This window comes from Chiroxiphia lanceolata, chromosome 24, assembly GCF_009829145.1.
Source record: "Chiroxiphia lanceolata isolate bChiLan1 chromosome 24, bChiLan1.pri, whole genome shotgun sequence".
Taxonomy (NCBI): Eukaryota; Metazoa; Chordata; class Aves; order Passeriformes; family Pipridae; genus Chiroxiphia; species Chiroxiphia lanceolata.
In genome coordinates, this window is record NC_045660.1 from 780,411 (window position 1) to 801,338 (window position 20,928).

General features: G+C 51.3%; 1 protein-coding gene and 1 long non-coding RNA gene across 4 annotated transcripts in view; both read right to left on the reverse strand.

Moving 5' to 3' along the window:
* SCMH1 (Scm polycomb group protein homolog 1) overlaps nucleotides 1–20,928 on the reverse strand; it is a 71,248-nt gene that overhangs the window by 15,734 nt on the left and 34,586 nt on the right. The window lies entirely within an intron of this gene.
* Nucleotides 1,669–15,899, reverse strand: LOC116797997. The gene is made up of 3 exons (XR_004360795.1): nucleotides 15,689–15,899; nucleotides 2,845–2,970; nucleotides 1,669–1,831 (listed from the first exon to the last, which is right to left on the reverse strand). It is a non-coding gene; the product is annotated as an uncharacterized LOC116797997 (long non-coding RNA).

The following is a 20,928-nucleotide window of genomic DNA, read 5'->3' on the forward strand; positions in this document are numbered from 1 at the left end:
GCAGAAAGCAAGACAGGAGAGGAGATGAGCACCTGTCAGCCACCTAAGAGGGTGCAGACAGCTTTGATGCTCTCCACAACCGGCACTCCTAGAGCAGGAGTTCCCCCAGAACCCCCAGAAAGCCTGAGGGGGCAGCCAAGCCCCAGGACTGCTGCCACTACCCAGCACTGTGGGGGGAGCTACTGGGCTTATTTTGGCTTAAGAGCAGTTTTGCAGACTGATGACCTGTACTGTGGCATGAACTGTCTAGCTGGGGTGTGCCAGTCAATGCAGCAGAGCATCAGCCATCAAGGACAACAAAACCACCTCTGCCTTGGATTGCTGCACGACCATCACCTGTGAAGGGCCACGCTGTCACCGAGGGCTGGACGCGCTGGCAGCGGGTCCACGGCCACTGTGGCTCTAATTCATTCCTGATTCCAGTTCACCTGCTGCACGTTATCACTCTCATGCACTCGCTCACCTTATGAAGTCACCATAATCAGATTACAGGGAGCAGGGAGGACTGGGGGATGAGGAGAGGAGGGAAGACAAGGAGACAGCACGGATGAGCGGAAACCTAGAGCGGAGATGGAAATCAAACTGACAGGCAGAAAACGCAGCTGGATTCTTGCAAGAGCCCTGCGGGCATGTGCACGACACTGGGTGTGATGTAATGAACCCTGTGAGAGGGCTCTGGTACACAGCCCTGCCTCCAGAGATAGAGATAAAATCTGGGTTAAGACATGGAGCACTGGGGGTCCCTACAGTGCCGCCCCCGCCCCAGCTCCTACCTGGTAGATACCTGTCGTGGTCGTACTCGTGTGAGCGCTGCATGTGGCTGTTCTGAGAGAAAGGCTGGTTCCCAAAGAGGTTGTCACTGCGCAGATTGTGGCACAGCTTCTCCAGGAAGCGGAGGACGTAGGTGATACTGTTTACTGCTGGCAGGTTCAGAGTGTGCTGTTCCCGATCAAACACAGCTGGAGACAGAAACAAACAGAGCCCAACACGTGAACCCCCCGCCGAGGCGGAGGCTACGCCCAGGGCCGCACAGCTCCTGGATCTCAGCATCGCTGGGCTAGTCTGGAGCCAACAACAGCCACTGCCTGGGGCTGGCACAGCGCCGGGACAGGCCGGGACCAGCCTGCTGCTCCCAGCACCGGGCAGGCGGCAGCGCGGGGGAGCCACGGTCCAGGGAACCGAAAGGATTCCAGGAGGGGCCTGCACTCCCAGACCCAGCTACACACGGGCTTAAAAGGACCATTAAAAACCCAAAAACGTGGGTAGTTTCTTTTCTTTCCATGAGGAGCTGTGAGAATCCCCCCCGCTGTGCCTCCTCCCGGGGCCGTGGGCAGCGCAGGGGACGGTCGGTTGGGGCAGGATGGTGCCCAGGCTGATGCCAGGGCTGCTCACTGCCTGCTCACTGCCTGCTCCCACAGCTGTGCCCGCAGGCCATGGGAACTGCTCTGCTCCGAGTCAGCCACCAGCTGCTGCTTCACTGACACAGATGTGTGGCAAGAAAGAGAAGACAGAACTCTTCTGTCTGCCCCCGGCCTGTGGCTGCACCAGGCTCCAGGACAGAACGTCTTCCAATGAGAGAACTCTTGCAACGACCTCTCTGAAGGCAAAGTGCTGTGGGCCCATTCTCACCTGAGATGACCTCTCCCCCGTGGCCTTGTTTTAAGAAGGAGAAGACTGTTTTCTGATGATAAGCACAATCAATGCAGGCCTGTACTGCTTGCTGCAGGACAACAGAAGCTCGAGCTGGTCCAAAATGGTCTGGCAGCTGCTGAACCTTCTTCCTTGTCTAGGTGGGGCCCAGTGCTGCCATTCTTGTTCAAGTAAATGCAAACTGCCAAGGTGAGAAATGTGTTTGCCATTAACCCACTCAAGAAAGCAAGAAACAGATGCCTAAAATCCAACTTGAGAGATGCTGAGATTTTAAGATTATCCAATGGCTCACAAGGGGTAATCCACCACGACTGCCTGTCTGCATCCTCACAGCAGAGCTGCTTCTAGAGGGAAACTGCCTCCAAAACCTTCCTGCCTCACGCTACTTTCCAAGCTGCTGCTGTTTCTCCCTGCAGTCAGTCTGTAAAGTGGTTTCCACACCAGCCAGGTCATGTTCAGAGGGGATGAAGGAACGCAACTCCCACTTTTTAGGGGTTCCTACAGGGTTTTCTTTTTAGGGAAACTTGGTTCTTTAGGTTCCTCTGAAAAACTGGTCAATTACATTCTGGGGAAACAGAGGGCTCAGCCCATATCCCAGAGCTTGACCTCAACATGTACAAAAGCAGCTTTGCATTAAGACTTTCCTGGCCAGATTCATCCTCAGCTGCACTCACATCTGCAGCAGTGTACATACTCTTCACTGCCACTCCTCCTCCTCCCCTACTCCCTCCCTCTCCCTGAGTGTCTTGGTATCCTGGCTGGACCTGACAGATCACAGCCCTTTGGTAACTGTTCTGCCCCTTGTGCAGCTCCAGCAGCTGTGCCTGGCACGGTGTGGGAGAGCTCAGGAGCTCACAAAGGTCACTGCACACTCGAGTGCCCCCAGGCATGAAGGGCCATGAGCAGTGTCCCTGGAGAGCTGTGGAGTCATCAACATGCACTCAACAGGGGTCTCTACACTCAACAGGGGGCCTTGCATCTTCCTACGACTTCATTATTCCAAGTGGACAGAGAGATAAACGAACAGCTGATCTGGACTCAGTGCCTCTCGCAGCCAGCCTCCTGGAGCTGTAAAGATTGCTGGTTTACAGGCTAGGAAGAAATGGGGACTCTCCTGGGGGTGTCACTGTCTGCCTGCTGCCGTTCCTAACTGTGGCAATTCTGTCAAGAATGTGGTCTGAGACCCTTCCTTACCTGTGGGAGCCTGCATGCAGAGCTGGGGATTGTAGCAGGGCCTGGGGCACAGGGCTTGTGTCTGGCTCTGGGGGTACTGGTTGTTGGAGAGGTGGGTGCTGGGTTCAGCAATGTCCTAGGTTTCCTCTGCAGAAAAAAGAGGAGATATTTTCTCCTTTTAATCCCTGCTCTTCTTTACCACCCGTGTCACTAAACTCCTCCTCTGCATCAACAGACAAGGCACTGTGGAACATGACACATTTCTGATGGTGACGACGGGGTGTCCCAAGAACGTAGTAATCAAAGGTGTGTATTTATAAACCACAATCCTGAAAAATAACAAGCCTGAGATCTGCCACCTCAGTTTGACTCAGACCAGCCACATACAAGGACAGGAGAACTTATTCTACCGTTTGGCCACCCTGTCGTGCTCCCAGCATCTGCCATGCTACTCCACAGCCAATGCACTTCCAAAGACACGGTTTTCTTGATGGAAATGATCTTTAGGACACAGACATTCTCTACAGCTCTGGGGTTGGACTCTGAGGATGCTCCCAGCCCACATACCCCTCGGGTCTCCTACTTGCTGCAGTCACACAGCCAGAGGCTGAGACAAACGTGCACAAAACACACGCATGCCCATCCTGCAGGACCTGTAGCATCTGCTGTTCACCCGCCTGCATCAGCATCAGCTTTTACTTACTGCCAGGCTTGGGGCCTCTCTTTCTGGGGAATTTCAAAGGCTCCACTGACTTGGAGGGTGTAGGCATGGGGTGGTGGATTAGCGCTTTGGTCGTTCGACCACGCTTCTTCCCTGTTTTGCGACGCCTTTGCCCCTTGTTGATGCCCCAAAACAGTCTTTGTGCTACTGTGCATGCTAGGTTTCTCCGAGTTACTTCGGAGGCAGGTAAAGGGCTCTTGGAATCACAACTGAAATAAAAGAGAAAAGCAAATATAATTAAATCAGGCGAGAATGAAACAAGAGCAGCCTCCATTTTTATACAGAGTCACACGGAAAAACCTGGAGTACTCACAGTCCCCTGAGCGGGGGCACTGCTCTCCGTGCCAGAACAAGAACCAAACACACAGCTACAAACACCTACAGCTCTTCCTTCTGCGAGTGGTGACCTGCCAGCGACCACGTAAAAGGCTCTGAGAGCATTCCTAGGGAAGGATCAGCCAAGACCTGCCTGATAGTCAGGACTGTGCTGGGAAATCCCTCCCTCAAGGCTGAAGTCAAATTTGCTCCGTCCTAAATTTCCACTGAACTGCAGTAGAAGGGACCAGCTCCATCCTTGATGCCTGCAAGGATCACTGCTCCTGTAATAGCTCATCTCAGCTGGACCAGCTGTCCCCTCCTCTCCTCTCAGGTACTGCCAGAGGCAAGTCTGTTCCTTCTTATCTTCTCACACTTTCCATGACAAAACCAGATTTCTGGTAAATTTGCCCACAGATCCTCTAAATTTGGTCATTCATCTTTCCTAAGTCCTGCTAAAGGCTAGAGATGAGCTGGCCCAGCTCAGCAGACCAATATTTCCTTCAGTTTTAAAATTCTGCTAAAAAGAAACAAACAAACATCCTCCTGTATTCTGAAAAATGCAGAGTGACCTTTAGGATGTCTTGTTTCTCACACCTGGAAACCTCAATGTGTATTAAACATAGGGGCAAGGAGTTAGAAAGACACAAACACTTTTGAAGTGAGGGGCTTTGTAGTTAAGGAAAAAACTCTTGGCCAAGGAAACAGAGTGCAATAAAAGATTGATACCAGGATGGCACAACTGTGGGCACATACAGAGATTTTAGGGTTCTTTAATGAGGATTTTATGAGCAGATACTGTGAGCAAGGAGTCATTCCCTTGGCACAATGAAGCTGTGGTTGCCCTATCCTAGAAGTGTTCAAGGCCGGGCTGGACGGGGCATGGAGCAACCTGGGCTAGCGGAAGGTGTCCCTGCCCACTGCAGGAAGGAGATGAGCTTTAAGGTCCTTTCCAACCCAAATAACATGGTGCATGCAGGATCCAGCCCCATTCTGCTTGTCATGTGGGTAGGGTAAGATTTAGTCTGAATTTTATTTCCTTGCTTTTGTGCATTAGCATTCTGTATCAAAAGCTGGGAAGAAGCACACAGTCACTCAGAATCTGTCTGACTTCCCAAGTAATGACTTTTTTGTGTCAGGCTGACACAAGGAATTGTGGGAGAAACAGGGTTTTACTACTCCTTGTCTGAAATGCTAATATTAACAGCAATGCTGGTAAGAAAATGAATACGATAGCTCAAGTGCTTCTTGTAGCTGATGGTTTTCCAGGAGAATCAGTGTCACCTGCTACAGGTGACATCTGGCACTGAGCAGGGAGCAATGGCACAGGTGGGAATCGTGGGGGCTCTGGCCTCGTGTGCACGGCTGAAATGTTTGCATTACAGGATTTATCAGAATCCCCCAAGTTGACAGAACAAGGATAAACACAAGTAAAATGGCACAGGGTGCCCAGAGAAGCTGTGGCTGCCCCAGCCCTGGAAGTGTCCAAGGCCAGGTTGGACGGGGCTTGGAGCAACCTGGGCTGGTGGAAGGTGTCCCTGCCCATGGCAGGGAGTGGGACTAGAGGAGCTTTAAGGTCCCTTCCAACCCAAACCAGTCTGTGACTGCACGATTCTAAAACATTCCATACTTCAAAAAAAATATCAAACATCAAAGTGATGTGGAAGCAAAGGTGGAGGACATTTCATTTGAGATCTGCACAATGCTCAGTGTCTAAACCAAGTGCCACAATGATCTTTCTCTAAGCTGGAGGAGAAATTGAGGATTCTACAGACAAGCAGTGAAGCAAACCCACGGTGATCTCAGTTTTTCCTGTGACAAACCCACAGAAATGGTGCATTTGGGAAGTTGGGATGCAGTAGGTAGAGCAGCTGGACTGCACCCTTGGTTCCCAGGCTGGGATCACATTGCTGGGAACCCAGTGCCAGGGAAAAAGAAACTGCTGCCAGGTGAACTCCTGGGGTGCAAGCTCTCACTGTATAATTTTATAGTAAAAACTGACTTCATCTTTTGGTGAAATAAATGCAAGAAACATCTGGTGCCCACTTCAGCTGTAAAGACAACACAGGTAATAGTAATTTGCCAGGCTTAGAGAATTGGGTTTGGGTTTTGGGCAATAAAAGCCCGTAAGTGGGCGCAGGCAGATCCCATGATGGGACACCTCATGTCATTCAGCCACCCAGAGGAGTTCCCACTGTGCCTGTGCCCCTGGCAGCACATTCTGGTCCCTGCCACAGCCACAGCTCCTGCAGGGATGCAGGAGCTGCCACAGCTCAGGAGGTTGTTCAACGGAACAGGGAAATGACGTGTAAATGTGCAGCCAGCCCAGGGCAGAGACACAGCCTGTGAGCTCCATTGGTGCTGTGTGCCCAGCAGTGGTGCTGAGCCCAGCTCTGAGCACAGCCCTGAGCACAGCTCTGAGCACAGCCCTGAGCACACTGCAGAACAGGCACTGCTCTTCTCCCTGGGGCTGCTGCCACCACACTGATGCAATGCACATTTTTCTGACCCAGAGTGCTTTAATGAAATGAGGTCTTATACTCCCATAATCCAACACCACTCAGCAGATTGCCTGGACTTTTGTTGGATTTTAACCAGAATGTGAGAAAACAACAGCCAGTGTTAATTCCTTTCTCTTGCCCTGCCTGATGCAGAGCTGCACTCATCCTGAGGAGACACCAAGAGCTCCAGAGCAGAGTCATCCCACAGCTCACCCACACAGCCATGGTGCAGCCTCCAAAACACAGGGATACTGCTGCCCATACTCTGTCTCATCCCCCAGGCACTGGGGTGACTGGATGCTTCCGAAAGAAGTCTGAAGTTTCCCTTCAGTGGCCTGTTATTTTCCTGCAGGATTTCAAGCCCTGCTGTCACATGGACCTTGTCTAGAAGCATAGGATTGCTGTGGAAGGAGCAGTGCTGAGCACTCAGCCCTGTCTGCACCCAACCTGGCATACACAGAGCTCCAGAGGTGGGAACAACTGTGTCCAGCAAGCAGGATTATCTCACCGCTCCAACCACTGCTCACATCTCCTTTAACTGCCAAAAGCTTCCATTTACTGCAACTTATTCATATTATTACTGCTTCTTAATTATTAAGAAACTAAAGCTATTAAAGAGTGTCCAAAGAAGGGCCACAAAGACGCTGAAGAGTCTGGAGGGGCCACACAAGGAGCAGCTGAGGGCACTTGGTGTGTGCAGCTGGAGCAGAGCAGACTGAGGGCAGAGCTCAGTGGGGGCTGCAGCTCCTCCCGAGGGACAGCTCGATCTCTGCTCTGGGGAGCAGGGACAGCAGCCAGGGAACGGCTGGAGCTGTGTCAGGGCAGGCTCAGGTTGGATCTCAGGAAAAGGTTCTTCCCCCAGAGGCTGGCTGGGCACTGCCCAGGCTCCCCAGGGCAGTGGGTACAGCCCCAAGGCTGCCAGAGCTGCAGGAGGGTTTGGACAATGCTCTGAGGGACAGGGTGGGATTGTTGGGGTGTCTGTGCAGAGCCCGGGGTTGGACTGGATGATCCTTGTGGGTCCCTTCCAGCTCAGGATCTTCTGTGATTTTGTGATTCAGCTGGAGACAGTGACAGCCCAACAGTAAGCAGCTGCCAGAGACATCCCCACTTCCTTCTTCCTTGTAGAAGCCACTGAGCCACATTTTCAGAAAATCAAGCAGGGCTCCTCTTACTTAAAAAATCCACAGTTTGCTGTTGCTGAGAAAAGCAGCATCTCTCTGCCCCACAGCTCACCTGAGCTCTGAGCAAACTTAACCAGCTCCAAAGCTGGCCTTGCTTTAGGTCTAGCTGCTAGCTGAGCCAGCAGCCTCCAGAGATCCCTTCTGACCTGAATTATTCAGCGATCTGAACTCATGGTTAACCATTTCAGCTCATTATGGGAACAGAAAACTACTCAAAAGAAGTTTTCTGCTGGCTGAACTGTCTTGTTTTGGGTCATACAGGCATCCAGCACCAGGGCAGACACGGAGCAGTGAGCTGGCTCCTTGTTGGGCCGGCTGGCATCGGATCCATTTGGCACAGTGAGAAACATTCCCCTAAACATCCAGGACGAAAACCAGCTGAACTTAGAGCCAAAGAAAAGTCAGACATCACTCATGGTGTTATTGATCACTGAAGGATTAGTTTACACAAGAATTGTGAGCTCCCTGCAGACACAAAGCGAATTCAGGATTTCAGGCTCTACTTCCTAATGCCAGTGTGCCCCCTGCCAGCTGACACATGGCACAGAAGCACCTGCAGCTGCCCATCACACTGTGACTCAAACTGTCACCTACAGCAGGCTCTCACAGTTGCCATCCACACTCTGAGGGTAGTCAGAGAAAGCAGCATTTGTCACCCAAGCTTATCTCAGGCTTGGCACAGCTTGAAGAAGACAAAATTAAGTCCTTGGGACAAGAATTACAAAGCCAAACCATGTAGGAAAATATGGAACAGAAATACTGAAGTTGCAGAAAGTTTCCTGCCTTTCTCTACTATTTACCAGCCCAAACTCCACATCTCCATTTTCTGTGCCAAGAGCTCTGTACTCTCAGGTGCAGTTGGAGCTCCCACACTTCTCCCTGGAGACCTCAGTAGTGACCACTGCAGTGTCTGGAGGGGTAGGGGGTGGTTTCTGAGCAGCCTGAGCACACCACTCATGCCCATCCCAAAGCCCCTCTGAAGGCTGTCCTGCAGGCCACCCCTCCAGGGGTTCTTTAGTGCTCAGCTGCCCCTTGTCCCACCCTCAGCACTGCACAGGAATCAGAGGTAGGTTAGAGAGACACCTTTAAGAAAAGCAAATTTGCCAGAGAGTAGAAATCTTGAGAAATCTTGATCTGGCTGAATCCTTCCCTGGATGAGGCATTTCAATCCTAGACATCCTGAAGGCTGGAGCTGGACAGGAACTAGAGCTCAGTGCCTGTCCAAAATAACTTGTGAAAGCTTCAAACCCCTGTGATTCTTCCCCAAGCAGAGACCATCATCAGTGGCCACCATGAGCACAACTGGGACAGAAATACAGGCTCTGGGAAGGCTCCAGACTGGGACAGTCCTGAGCTCTCAGCAGGCATGGCAGACACAACACAGGAGAAAGGATCAGAGCATGGGTGGGAGACATGGGCTCCTTGCAAGGACAGGGATTCAGAACAGGACTCCAAATCCTGGAATTTAAAAGTCAGAAGGCAACTATTGTGGTAATTGAGTCATTCTTGCAGGGATTCCTGCTCTCCAGCCTGGAACACCTGCTGGAGCTAAGGCTGAGGTCAGAGGAGATATCCAACACAGTAACACAGCAAGAGGATCCAAGCACTGCTGGATTCTACCTGTTCTCACCATCCGCAACCTGAACTCCCAAAGATAGTCTCTTTTTACACAAGATTTGTCTAGTTTCAGCTTTCCACTCCTGAACTGAGGTTCTTTATCCACTGATCCTCTGCCAGACCTCACTGGCCAATGGTAACATGGCAGCACACAAAGAAACCCAAATCCATAGTCCCCAAAACAGTCTCCATCCTGCTCATCTTGACCATCAGGCTGCATTTTAATGTCTTTTTTTGGGCAGCACATTCACAAGCATATGAAGAGTTGTTGCTTCAAACTAAAGCAATGCCTTGCACATTTACTGAACCTGAGACAGGCTCTGAACATTCATCATGAGTGTCCTACTTCTTAAAGGCTTAAAGATCTGCACGGTCCAGAGCAGCAGTTTTCTCATCTTAATTGCTGGCATGTGCTCAGATGAACTCTGTCACTGCAGATGCCACTGTACACCCACTGGTACCAACTCTGGCATTTTTAGGGTTGTTTTGTTTTTCCAGTTGCTATATTTATAAAAATTTATAAAAATAAAACAATTGGGGAAAAAAAAGAAGTCTCAGGAGTCACAGTGATACCATCAACTGCCGCTTGCTATTTGCACAAGTCTTACATTTTCAGCTCTCACAGCAGCATTCCCGTGTGCCCCAAACCACCCTGGCAATTACCCCCAGCTCTCTCTGAAGCAGCACAGAGGGATCTTGAAAGCCTTGCCAGGTGTTGCCGCACCTTGTCCCATGTCCTAGTGGTGCTGGGCTGCATCCCCAGCCTTGGGGACTTGCCTCAAGTGCCAGACCAATAACAGCACTGCAAAACAGCCCAAGTGTCCCACCTCTGGTTACAACCACCCATGGACATGTAGAAAAGAACAACTGGAGACTGCAGTCGGTGCTACTGGAGCTGAAGACCACAAACCCCCTATTCTGGACCTGCAGGGTCTGCTTACACCAATAAACACCAGAACTCAGGGCCCAGGAGACCTCTCCACCCCCAAGTCTGCCGTTGGTGCATCACCAACCCCCATTTACCCACTCACTGAACCCAAGGAGCTGATTCCACCCAAGCACAGGGTGCCACTGCCTAAAACATTTTCCAAAACAAAACAGAGGCTTTATCCAATATCATGGCCCCCAAGAGGAATCTGACCTACTCGGGCAGTGTCAATCCAGCTGCTGTAACAGAAACCTGGAGGGGGCTGGACTGGACAGTGCCCATGTGTATGGATGTGACACAGCCCACCTGCCTTTCCACAAAGTCTCCAAGATCCTCACCAAAAGCTTTTATAAAACCTCCAGAGCCATGGGACAAGAGGAAAGGTTTCTACAGGGACAAATCAAGGATTAGAAGAGGTAGGGGTAAAGAACCACTCTTGCAGAGGAGAGACATCTATGTGGGGAACACAGGGATGCACACCAGGATCTGCTCATCAATGAGAGACCTGGAGAGGGGATGAGAGAGGTGAGAAAGCCTTCTAATGATTCCAAGGGCAGACAGGACTATGGCAGCCCGTGAGTAGAGACTGAGTTTCATGGCAAGAACACAGCAGGTGACCATGACACTGATAAATGGAAAACAGTGAGTGTGGAGAAACCCACTGCTCCCTCCAGCTGCACAACACCGGGCTCAGAGCTGCCTCGTGCCCCTTCAGGACAGAGAACTTGGGTTGCAACATTCACTGCACAAGAACATCAGCTCCAAGCACAGCAGTGGCCAGAGAGAGCCAGGGAGAAAGAGTCCCCTTCGGAAAAATGAGAGATCAGGACATTGGATGTCACCAGTAGAAACCAACTCAATAGAAATCCTCATTTTACCGGTTACAAATCAAACAAAAAGCCCCCAGACCTGCAGCTGATTCCTGGAGTCTCGTTTCCACAGAATTCCAGCCTTTCTGGGGACATTTCAGCCAGGGCTCAGCTCTGCCTTGCTGAGATCCCCCCAGTCTGCCCTTCTCTGTCCTGTTAAAAACTCTTTGATCACATTAAGCATTTTTGAGAGTTCCTTCACACTGCTTTGGCTCTTCTGCTTAGTACACAACATGCAACGTCTTTTAATGGTTTTAACCAGTTTCCAGCATCATTTCAGAGGCAGTAACTCTTATTGTTACTTAGCAGTAATTGATGCTTTTTAGAGTATAAACATCCGTGTGCAGATACTCCTCAGGGAGAGGGAAAGTGCTTTGAAACTCAGCACAAGAAGCGTGGCAGGATGTGCCACACAATAGAGTATCCCCCAAAATGCCCCAGGGTCAGCACCGTCCCTGTTCTGCTGAAGGCAAAACAAACAGAGAGAAGGGACTGGCTCCTGATCAGACACAGGGACAGCCTGGGAAGAGTAAGGGTGCCCAAACTGTTGTCCTCAGGAAAAGCCATTTTCAGCTTTGTGCTGAGCACACAGATTTCCCCAGTCCCAAACCCAGGTCTTCACTTCTCCCCATACCGGAAAGAAATGAACTGCTCTGTACCCCCTGGGCAGCATTAGGAAATGAATGGGGAGACTGAGTCACACACCTTTTCTGTAAAACCCTGCAAAGGCTGGTGCTTGGACAGGGAAAACTGTCTCATGTCCTGCCACTGGAGCAGCCAAGCACATTCTCCCCCAACAGCAGCTCAAAGTCCCTCATCTCTCAGTACATTTCCTGTGGAACACCTGCACAACCAGCCACAAACGTCTCGCTGCCAATGACACCTGTGGAGCTTGGAGGAGCAGCACACTCCTGCTCCTTCAGCCCCTCTTTTCCTTGCCATCCCCTCTGTCAGCTCCCAGAAGGCAAAGGAGCAGAAAGGTCATCCTGGGAATGAACCTGGCACAGGAGAAGAACTGCAGTTCTGGACAGCAGGGCTGGCTCGAGGGACTCAGTGTGCACACCTGGACTGCACAAAGCCCTCAGCAGAATTACAGCCCGGACTACAGCAGGGCTGTTATTTATTCTGTGCAGAGTATGCTCATCAGCCACAGAGAAATACTCACCTGTGTGAGCCAGTGTCCAGCAACCTGTGCAGCCCCAAGCTGGTGGCCTTGGCTCACACTCTTTGTGCCAGCATCTTTTTTATTTCTCCAGCACTCAGACTATTGAAGTCTAGGTCCAGTTCTCTAAGGCCTGTCAGATGTTCCTGTTCAGGTGCAGCCAAGAGCACAGGGGGCACCAGTTCCCCCAGCCTTCCCGAGCACGGCTCTCCTGCCAGCCCAGCTCCCAGGTTGGACAACAAAGAGCTGCAGAGACCCTACTGCAGCACATGGTTCAAGGGTAGAGGGAGGGAAATGCCAGATTTGTCTACAGTCACCCTTTTCACTTCAAAAATCAGCAGTTTTCCTCCTGTCCCCACCCCATCACCTCTTATTTCAAATAAACTGGCTGCAACAACCTGGGTTCCTGCTTGCTGTGATCTCCCTCTATCAGTCTCATCTTCTCCACTGCAAAAATAAAGCTATTATAACAGTGTGTTGTTTTAAGCAGCTGTGAAAGCAGTTTTGGAATTAAAACAGAAATTCTGAACTACAGAAAGCAGATGAGAACTGAGTTGGGCAGCTCTGGCCTGAGAAATCCATCAGCACAGTTGAAACTCAAGCTCCTGATGGAGGGGATGCACCAGTGGGTGAAAGAAAAGACAGAGGGGCAAAATCAGGGCATTCCAAGAAAAATGACAATGCCGATATTTACTGGCAAAGTCAGAGCAGAACTAATTAAAAATCTGAAGCTCAGTACCCAAGTTTAATTTGATTACCCCAAAACCAGGCTGAGACCATCTCCTGCATGGCAGTGCCTGTGGGCACATGGTGAGTACACAGCAGCAATGACACCTGTGACCCCTGGAGCTGTTCAGCAGATGGAACATGAGTTGAACTGGCACATTTGGTCCTGACACAAACAACACAAATCAATTCACTTCCACACCTTAGGAAAACCATCACTGCAGCTCTTCCAGGCTTGGTGCTTCGAGAGGCCACAGAGCCCGTCCCCACAGAGGACTCCAAAAGCACCAGGGATGACTGACACGTCTGGTCTGGTCCTCAAGGAAATCTCAGAGTCAACTCTTGTCGAGCACCCAAGCCCCAGGCTGGGTGAGCCCTCAGCCTGGGCAGCACGTCCAACCCACCTGAGCCACTCCTGCAGCAGCACAGAGAAACTGCTTTCCTCACACATTTACACCTGTGGAAGTTTGCATGGTTTTAGTGCCGTTTGTATCCAGTCAGCTCAAGGACACCCTCAGTGACAAATGTGCCATGAGGCCACCACGGCCACACCGACTGACACGTCCTCTGCCCCTGGGAGGGAACTGCCAGTGGATTTCCAAAACTCCCTGCTGGGAATGGTTCTGTACTCCCCCCATATTCAGGCTATTCAGGGCTGTTCCTGGGGTTTCTGCTTGTTCTGGTCTTCTCTGAAGCTCTTTTTTTTAGCTTGGTTTCTGGGTTAAATATTAGCAGAACACCTTCACCTTATCAGTGCACAAAGAATGAGGAGACTGCCAGGTGGGTGCAGTTTGTTCACCTTCTGTTCTTTTTAAAGCTGTTCAGAAGTTATAAAAATACCAAAGATCAAGAGAAGAGCATGACAAGCAGTAAAAGGTCTGATATTTGTAACAAGTGGGGCTGTGTGTTCAGGATGAAGTTCCCAGATTCCACAAAAACACACACTGTGGCAACACGGACCATTCACCAAAGCCAGGGTCAGAGCTGGGCTCACCAGCATTCACTTCCCCTTTCCAAAAAAACAAGGAAGAAAAAAAAAGAAGAACCCCCCCAGCAGGTCAAGAAAAGATGATGTAATGTTCTTGCTCCCATAGAGTCACTGTCAAAAGTCCCACCACAATGGGGCTGTTTATCCCATATACACATGATCAAATCCTGTCCCACTTACCAATCACAACCATCCCACTGTGGATGCTCCAGCCCTGTAAGTGTTCAAGGCCAGGTTGGACAGGGTTGGAGCAACCTGGGCTAGTGGAAGGTGTCCCTGCCCATGACAGGGGGTTGGAATGGGATGGTCTTTAAGGTCCCTTCCAACCCAAACCAGTCTGGGAGTCACCGTGTGCAGCCTTTACAGGTCTGTGTGAGAAGAGTCAGGTCGATCATTCTGGCTCCTCAAGCACTTGCCCACATCAGAATCAGCATCCCTACAAGGGGCCAAGCTCCTGTCCCCCAGGGCTGGCCATGTGTGCTGGTGACAGGCAGAAACATGGTGTGGAGCCCTAAATCCTTGAAGTGACGCTTCGTAATACTGAGTGTTTAAACCCCTTCATCTTGATGGGAAACTGCTGTCCCTATTGTTCCCCTAAAGATATACAAACTGTCATCCTGGACACACTTTAAGCTTATTGAACTCTGCTTTCAACCCTGGCAGCAGAGGATGGTTGTGCAGAGACACCAGCCCTGTCTGTAACCGGCAGCTTGGAACATCCCCAGTCTGACAATCTTAGGCCCCCAGAAATAAAAGCCCTGGAATGCTGCTCTTCCTTGAGGTTGTGCAATCTCATCCTGAAAGCACTCAGACTTCGACCTGCACAGGCACAGCTCTGCACCATGTCCCAGTAGGAGGAGTGTTGTTTCTGGTCAGAGATCCTGCAGAAATGGAGTGGTGACGCCAGTGCTATTCACCCAAAGAGAGGGAGGTTCCAACAGCAGGGTCCTGCTAAACCTCCTGCCAAGCCTCAATAAGGCTCAGTTGAGATGCTGAAACTTTGTTTTGGACCAGGAAGCAGGGTGGAAAAGGGAAGGAAACATCCTGAACACAACCCAGCCTCTTTGGGATACAAAATACTTTAGAATAAAACACATGAGGAAAAGTCAAGCTAGGAGGGAAGCCTAGACACTGCTACTAAGGACAGGCAGAGAGAACGAGGAAACTGCCCTTCCCAGGTCAGTTCCTCTTCTCAGGAGGCTCTTGCCAGCCCCAAGACATCCCATAGTAACCTCAGGTATCTGACACACCACATACATGGTTCCCACTGAGCCACAGATTTGCTGTTTGCTGAGCCACAGGCACTGTTAACATACCAAGAGGGTGGCAGGAACAACACATCCTCCTGCAGTGCTGGGCTCTCTTATCCAAGCCCCCAGACCTCCAACCCAATGCATATTCCAGGGCACACATCCTAACCAAGCCAAGATCACTGCTAAGAGCCTCTTCTCTGTGCTCCAAACAGCCCGTTTCTTCCAACAGCCCTCTCACAGGCAGCCCTACCCAGGTACCACGGCTGCTCGTGCCTCAGACTCAAAGGTAACACCACGAACTCCTGTGTGTACCCTCCTCCCCCCGTCAGTGCAGCAGCTCTACCTGTGTGGTCCCAAAACCAGCCACCCAATGCAAAGAACATCACCCAGCTTGATGTGTGAGCTCCAAACCCCAGTTCAGTCCTGAAGTGACAGTAATGACTATTTTCCCATCTCCTCCAAGCAGGAAAGCACATGAGCTCACCTGAGTGCTGCCCTGTCAGCTACTCCTGACAAGGCTCCTCCACCCACCACTATGTTCTCACCCCGAAGAAGGAAGAGAAACCAAGCAACACCCAAAATAAAGTCATAAAATACACATTACCTTCACCCCTGGGCAGGAAATCTAGCCACTGATCATCCTCTTCCTTTGAGGACACCAAGCAGTCAACCAACAAATCACCCAGTGAGAGATGAAGAACTTCACGTGTCTCCTATGCAGGGTCAGCATCTCATAACTCCCGGAGTCCCTGCTCCTGGCACACTCCAGCCCCTAGGCAGCACGGCTGAGTAATGCACAGCTGGTGAGTCCAGGGAGAATGGGAGCTCCACTTCAGCCTATCCCCATGGTAACTATCTAAACCCATTAACTTTTGCTGGCTCTGCAGGCAGAGGGAATGCTCCGGAGCAGCCAGCCCAGGGCCAGGGAGCAGGGTGCTGACAGCCCGCAGCAGATTCATGCAGGCAGTGCCTGCTGCTAACCAGTGTCCCCAGTGCCCTCACCACAGCTGCCACCAGCCCTGGCACAGCAGCACAGGACCTGCTCTGTATTAGCTCTGCTCTGCCCTGCTGGGCTCGGGGCATCTCTGCCAGCTGGGCTGGTGCCAAGGCAGCAACTCCACTCCTCCAAATTCCAGTGCTGGAGCTGCTTCCAGCTCTGCCCTCTCAGCCTTAACGCTTTCACTGCTGCCCCTCTCCCACAGCCAGCACGGAGTCACCCCTCTCTCTGTCACAGAGCATCCACAGAGGTGGAATAGGGAGTAGCAAACCCACTGGGGAACTCAGAGGAACTCAGCATCAGCTGGGGGCACAGCCCAAAGAGGAATGCACCTTCTGAGTGACAAACACTGAGGGCAGGGGTGTCCCTGCATCCTTGTGTTCCCAGTGGCAGTATTTCCCTGCCCTCCAACAGTAACACACAAAACATGGGAGAAGACATAAGGGACACTGTTATAATGGAAGAGGGGTGTGTGTGGGGGGAAGATCCTTTCATAGGTATGGACTGAATCTGGATTTCTCAGGACCTAGAAAACGAGCTGCTTCTCAAGAGTCCAGGGAAGACTGTCCTTGCCACAGCATCTCCCAGCAGCAGCACTGCTGGGATCGTGCACACAGCCACTGGTACTTGGCTGTAAGAGTGTCCTGCAAAGGTCTCACACTTTTTGAAACAAATCCCATCTAAAGTTCCTGATACTGTGGCAGAAATCCCAGAAAAATGCATGTTTCTTCAAAATTTAAAGCTGGTGTTTAAATAAGAGCCCTATCTGCTTTCTTGTGCAAAGACCCAGATCTTGCAGAAATTCTCAGCTGCCTGTGCCCACAATCACAGGTCACAGAAAGCCCCCATCCCATCTGCCCGGGCCCTTTTCCCAGCCCTGTGCCTTTACCTGGCAGAGACAGACCCTCCAGTGCCCCATCACCTCAGGTGAAGGGCTCAGAGCTGGAAGCTGCCTCACAGAGGTACCTGAGAAGACCCTGCTTTGCTTTCTCTTCCCCCAGGTGCTCACAACTCTCCATCCCACAAACCACTTCATAAAGGAAAAAAACTTCTCATGGATCCTCTTCCAATGTGTGCTTCCCTGACTACAAAGAACTGAACTTTCCTCTACTCTGTGATGGGTTGTGAACCCCTCATTTCCCATGAATTACAGAGGCAGACACATTTCTCTGTAAGACCATGCCTTGGCTAAGGGGGATTTTCATCATCCCACCTCCCAGCTGAGGGCAGGTGGCCCCAGAAACTACAATCATTAACCAGCCTCTTATCTCTTTCTTCTTTCTTCTCACTGATTTTTATCACAGTTATTTCCTTCTTTGTTTCCCTGAAGCTCAACAGCAGCACCTCTATTTCTGCGTGAGTCTCTCTCTCACTCTCTCTTTCTCCCCAGCCATGATTTAAAGTAACTAAACAACAATCCTTACTCTTTAGGTCGATCCTAAATATTGATTTTCTGTAGTGCTCATAATGGAGAGGGACTTTCCAAAGCAGCTTCCCCAGTCCATGCTCCACTTACCTGAGAGCAGGATAGTTTCTGTCCCGTTTAAGAGCCCACAGGCTCCTCAAGGACCAGGAAGGTTAGAAAAAGTAAAATGCATACGAAAGTTTTCCAAAAGCACTGGGTTTGGCTGGGCTGAGTTAATTCTCTGCACTAACAGCTCGGGGACCGCTGTGTCAGGGCTCACAACTCACCACGGCTCAGCTTTGCCGGGCCAGGCCTGCACAGAGCCAAGCTCTGCTCTGGCCTCATGGGCAGTGCCAGGCTGGGGGGGCACAGGGAGCTGGGAGGGGGCACAGCTGGGACCCCACTGCCCAAGGGATATCCCAGAGCACAGGGCCCCATGCTCAGCATGTGAAGCTGGGGGAAGGAGGAGGAAGGGGGATGGAGTGGTGGGGTTTGTTGTCCCCAGTGCCTGTCCCAGGGGTGCTGAGCCCCTGCCTGCAGTGGGGAGCAGTGACTGAGAGCCTGCACCTACAGCTTTTGTTTCCCCTGGTAAACTGTCTGTACCTCGGCCCACCAGTTCTCACCCCTTTACCCTTCTGATTCTCTCCCCCATCTCCCTGAGGGGGCTCAGCTGCCCCCTGGGACAACTCACCACACCTGACATATACTCCTTCAGTCTCTGCTTTCCTCCCAGATCACTGTTCTACCAAATGCTGCTGCAGTGCACAGACCCATGCACTCTTTATGTGCATCACAACATTTAAACCTTGAAGCTCTGAGCTTGAGGAGCATCAGCTACCTCCTGCATGTACCTGCTGTGATGGCAGCTGGGTCACAGTGTGAAAGCACACAGACTGGCAGGGGTGGGTAACTCCTTCCCCACCCAACACACCTTCAGGGCCTTCTGTTGACAAAAAGCCACGTTGGTTAGTAACGTGCACACAGTGTATTCTGGCCTGCTTTTGTGTGGTGCAATATCTAAAGATGGGGAAACATCATTCTCTGCTTGCCCTAATTCTAAACTCTGCAACAGAAAGCCCAAACTCTCTGCAGGAAGTTTGAAGGGGTTCAATGCCCCATGAACCTTAATTCAGCTGCTTTATGTCTTTGTGCTGTGATAAATATTTCTCAGCCAGTATTTCTCTAGGACGAGTGCCTGACTCAGCAAGAATGACCATGCAACAGCTCTCAGAAAAGTAAAAAAAAAGTAATTTCTGAAAGTGACCTCCCAGGTGCTGAGCAGCTCCAGAGCAAGGCAAGAGCAGCAGCTGTCACTGTCACTGTGCCTGCCCAGCCTGCCCTCTGAGCAGAGCTCCAGCCCCCAGCTGCAGCTTAACACAGAGTCCACCTCACCTCGTATTCCTAAAAGCCCAGATATGTGTTTAAGGGTAAAAAAGCACGTGTGTAAGAGGCATGAAAAGCCATGTAAGATGCTGTACACATGTGAGGAATGGAGTGGGGATTCCTGGCCAGTGGACAACCCCAGGACACCCTGCTGGTGTTAGTGGGATGCCGGAGGAAGTCTGCTGCACACCTACAGAACTGCCCCTCCTTTTGGGATGGCCACTGGGACCTGCCTCCCCCCAATGGCTGCTTGGCTGGCGTGGAGAAGCTGAGGATGCACAGGATGAGCTCTCCCACATTCCACCTGGCTCTGCAGCCCAGCAGAGCTGACCCCCAACCCCGGCTCGAGGCTGACGCAGAGACATGACCGGGACCCACCGCGTGAGGAGGCACCCCCAGAGCTGCATTTCCCCTGGGTCGTGTGCTATGTTGGACCCCCAGCTCCACGGTGTGCTGCATCCAGACAGGAGAGGCTCTCCCAGCAGGCTGCTGCACAGCCAGCAGGCAGCAGTGTAATATTACCAACCCGGCATCCAGGCTGCTCCTCCTTGCCACCTGACCTCCCTTTCCTCCCCTCACACACACTCGAGTGCCCTCAGGAAAGCTCCCCTGGGCATGGCTGGCCAGCCCCAGCTCCACCAGTACCCTGCCCACCCTGCCCAGCCACCCCAGCTAAGCAAACACTGGTGGGAGTGGGAGGCCCTGGAGCCAGATAGAGGCTGTGCCTGGGAGAAGCCCTGCACTCCTCCACCTCCACTGGCAACCAGCAGCAGAGACAGATTAGAGCTGAATGAAGTTACCAGTAGTAAGTAAACAAGCCTGCCCTCTTTGAAGTTCTGCTTCCCTTGAACATGAGCTCATTCCATGAGGCCTCTTTTTGCTCAGCCCCAGGAAGCCATCAGTCTCCATGGAGTTAACTCCTCACAGGACTCCTCAACTTCCAAAAGACCTCACACAGCCAGTTCAGTATGTGAGCAGAGACTGGTATAACCACAACTGACCCCCTGCATGTCTCTCCAGGTCTCCCTCATTTCAGAGGAATTCCCACCAGGAAAGGGAAACTGCCTGACTCCACTGCATGGTCCTCCAGGCTTCAGGTTGGCACACGAAGAAAGTTTATTGGAGCAGCACTCTCAGGCCTGGGAGGACCATGCTCAACCCTCCTCCACAGCAGGGCTGAGGAGTGAGGAAACAAGGGAGGAATTTCATAAAGAAAATAAAGTTCCCAGTATTCCTTTCTTGTGGTTTAATCTCACAAAGTGGAAGTCAGAAAGTCTTGGGCAGGAAAGGGAGGCGACAGCCACAGAGAAGGAAGTAAAATACCACACAGACAAGGCTCATCTCAGCTCCATAGCATTTTTGCATGGCTCAGGCAACCCCTGCCAATGCCTGCTCTTGTCTCAGGAGTTCAAAAAAATGGGAAAGAGAGTAGAAATCTGCCTGAGAGTGAAGGCTGCCTCTTCCTGAGAGTGGGAAGCCGTGACTTCGGGGGCCACTGTTCACGTACGTGCAGAGTTGCTGCCGATGGAGCTGATGTGAAAGGGAGAACCTGTCCCTGCCACCTGCCAAGGGGGAAGCATGTGCTTCACAGGATGGCTCCACGTTACCCCATGGGGTAGTTTAGTCTAGGCCTTCCTTGGTGACCAGTTTGTAACCAAGGAAGTGCCCAGATTTACCCGGTATTCCCTACGATTTTTATGTAAGCTGGGGTATAAGAAGAAAGGGGGAGAGGCCTTCGCTCTCTTTCGTTCCGGCGGCTTTGGAGGTGCAGGTTCCCTGCTGTTGAGTCTGTCAGGTTGGGGAGCGAGGCCTGGTAAGGCCTTGTCGACCTTGGGAGGCGGAGGTTGCCAGCGATCATTCCAGCGTGACTTGCTGCTGTCTCAAGGAATAGTAAGATATTATTCTGCTAATTCTTTTAGTTGCTAGATCTTGGGCTATTGATGGTGTATATTTTATTTTGTTTTTGTTCCTTTTTTCCTTCCCCCTCCCCCTTCCCTTTTCCTTCTGAAATTGTATATATATTTCAATTGTATATAACTGTAATATAAGTGTAACTATA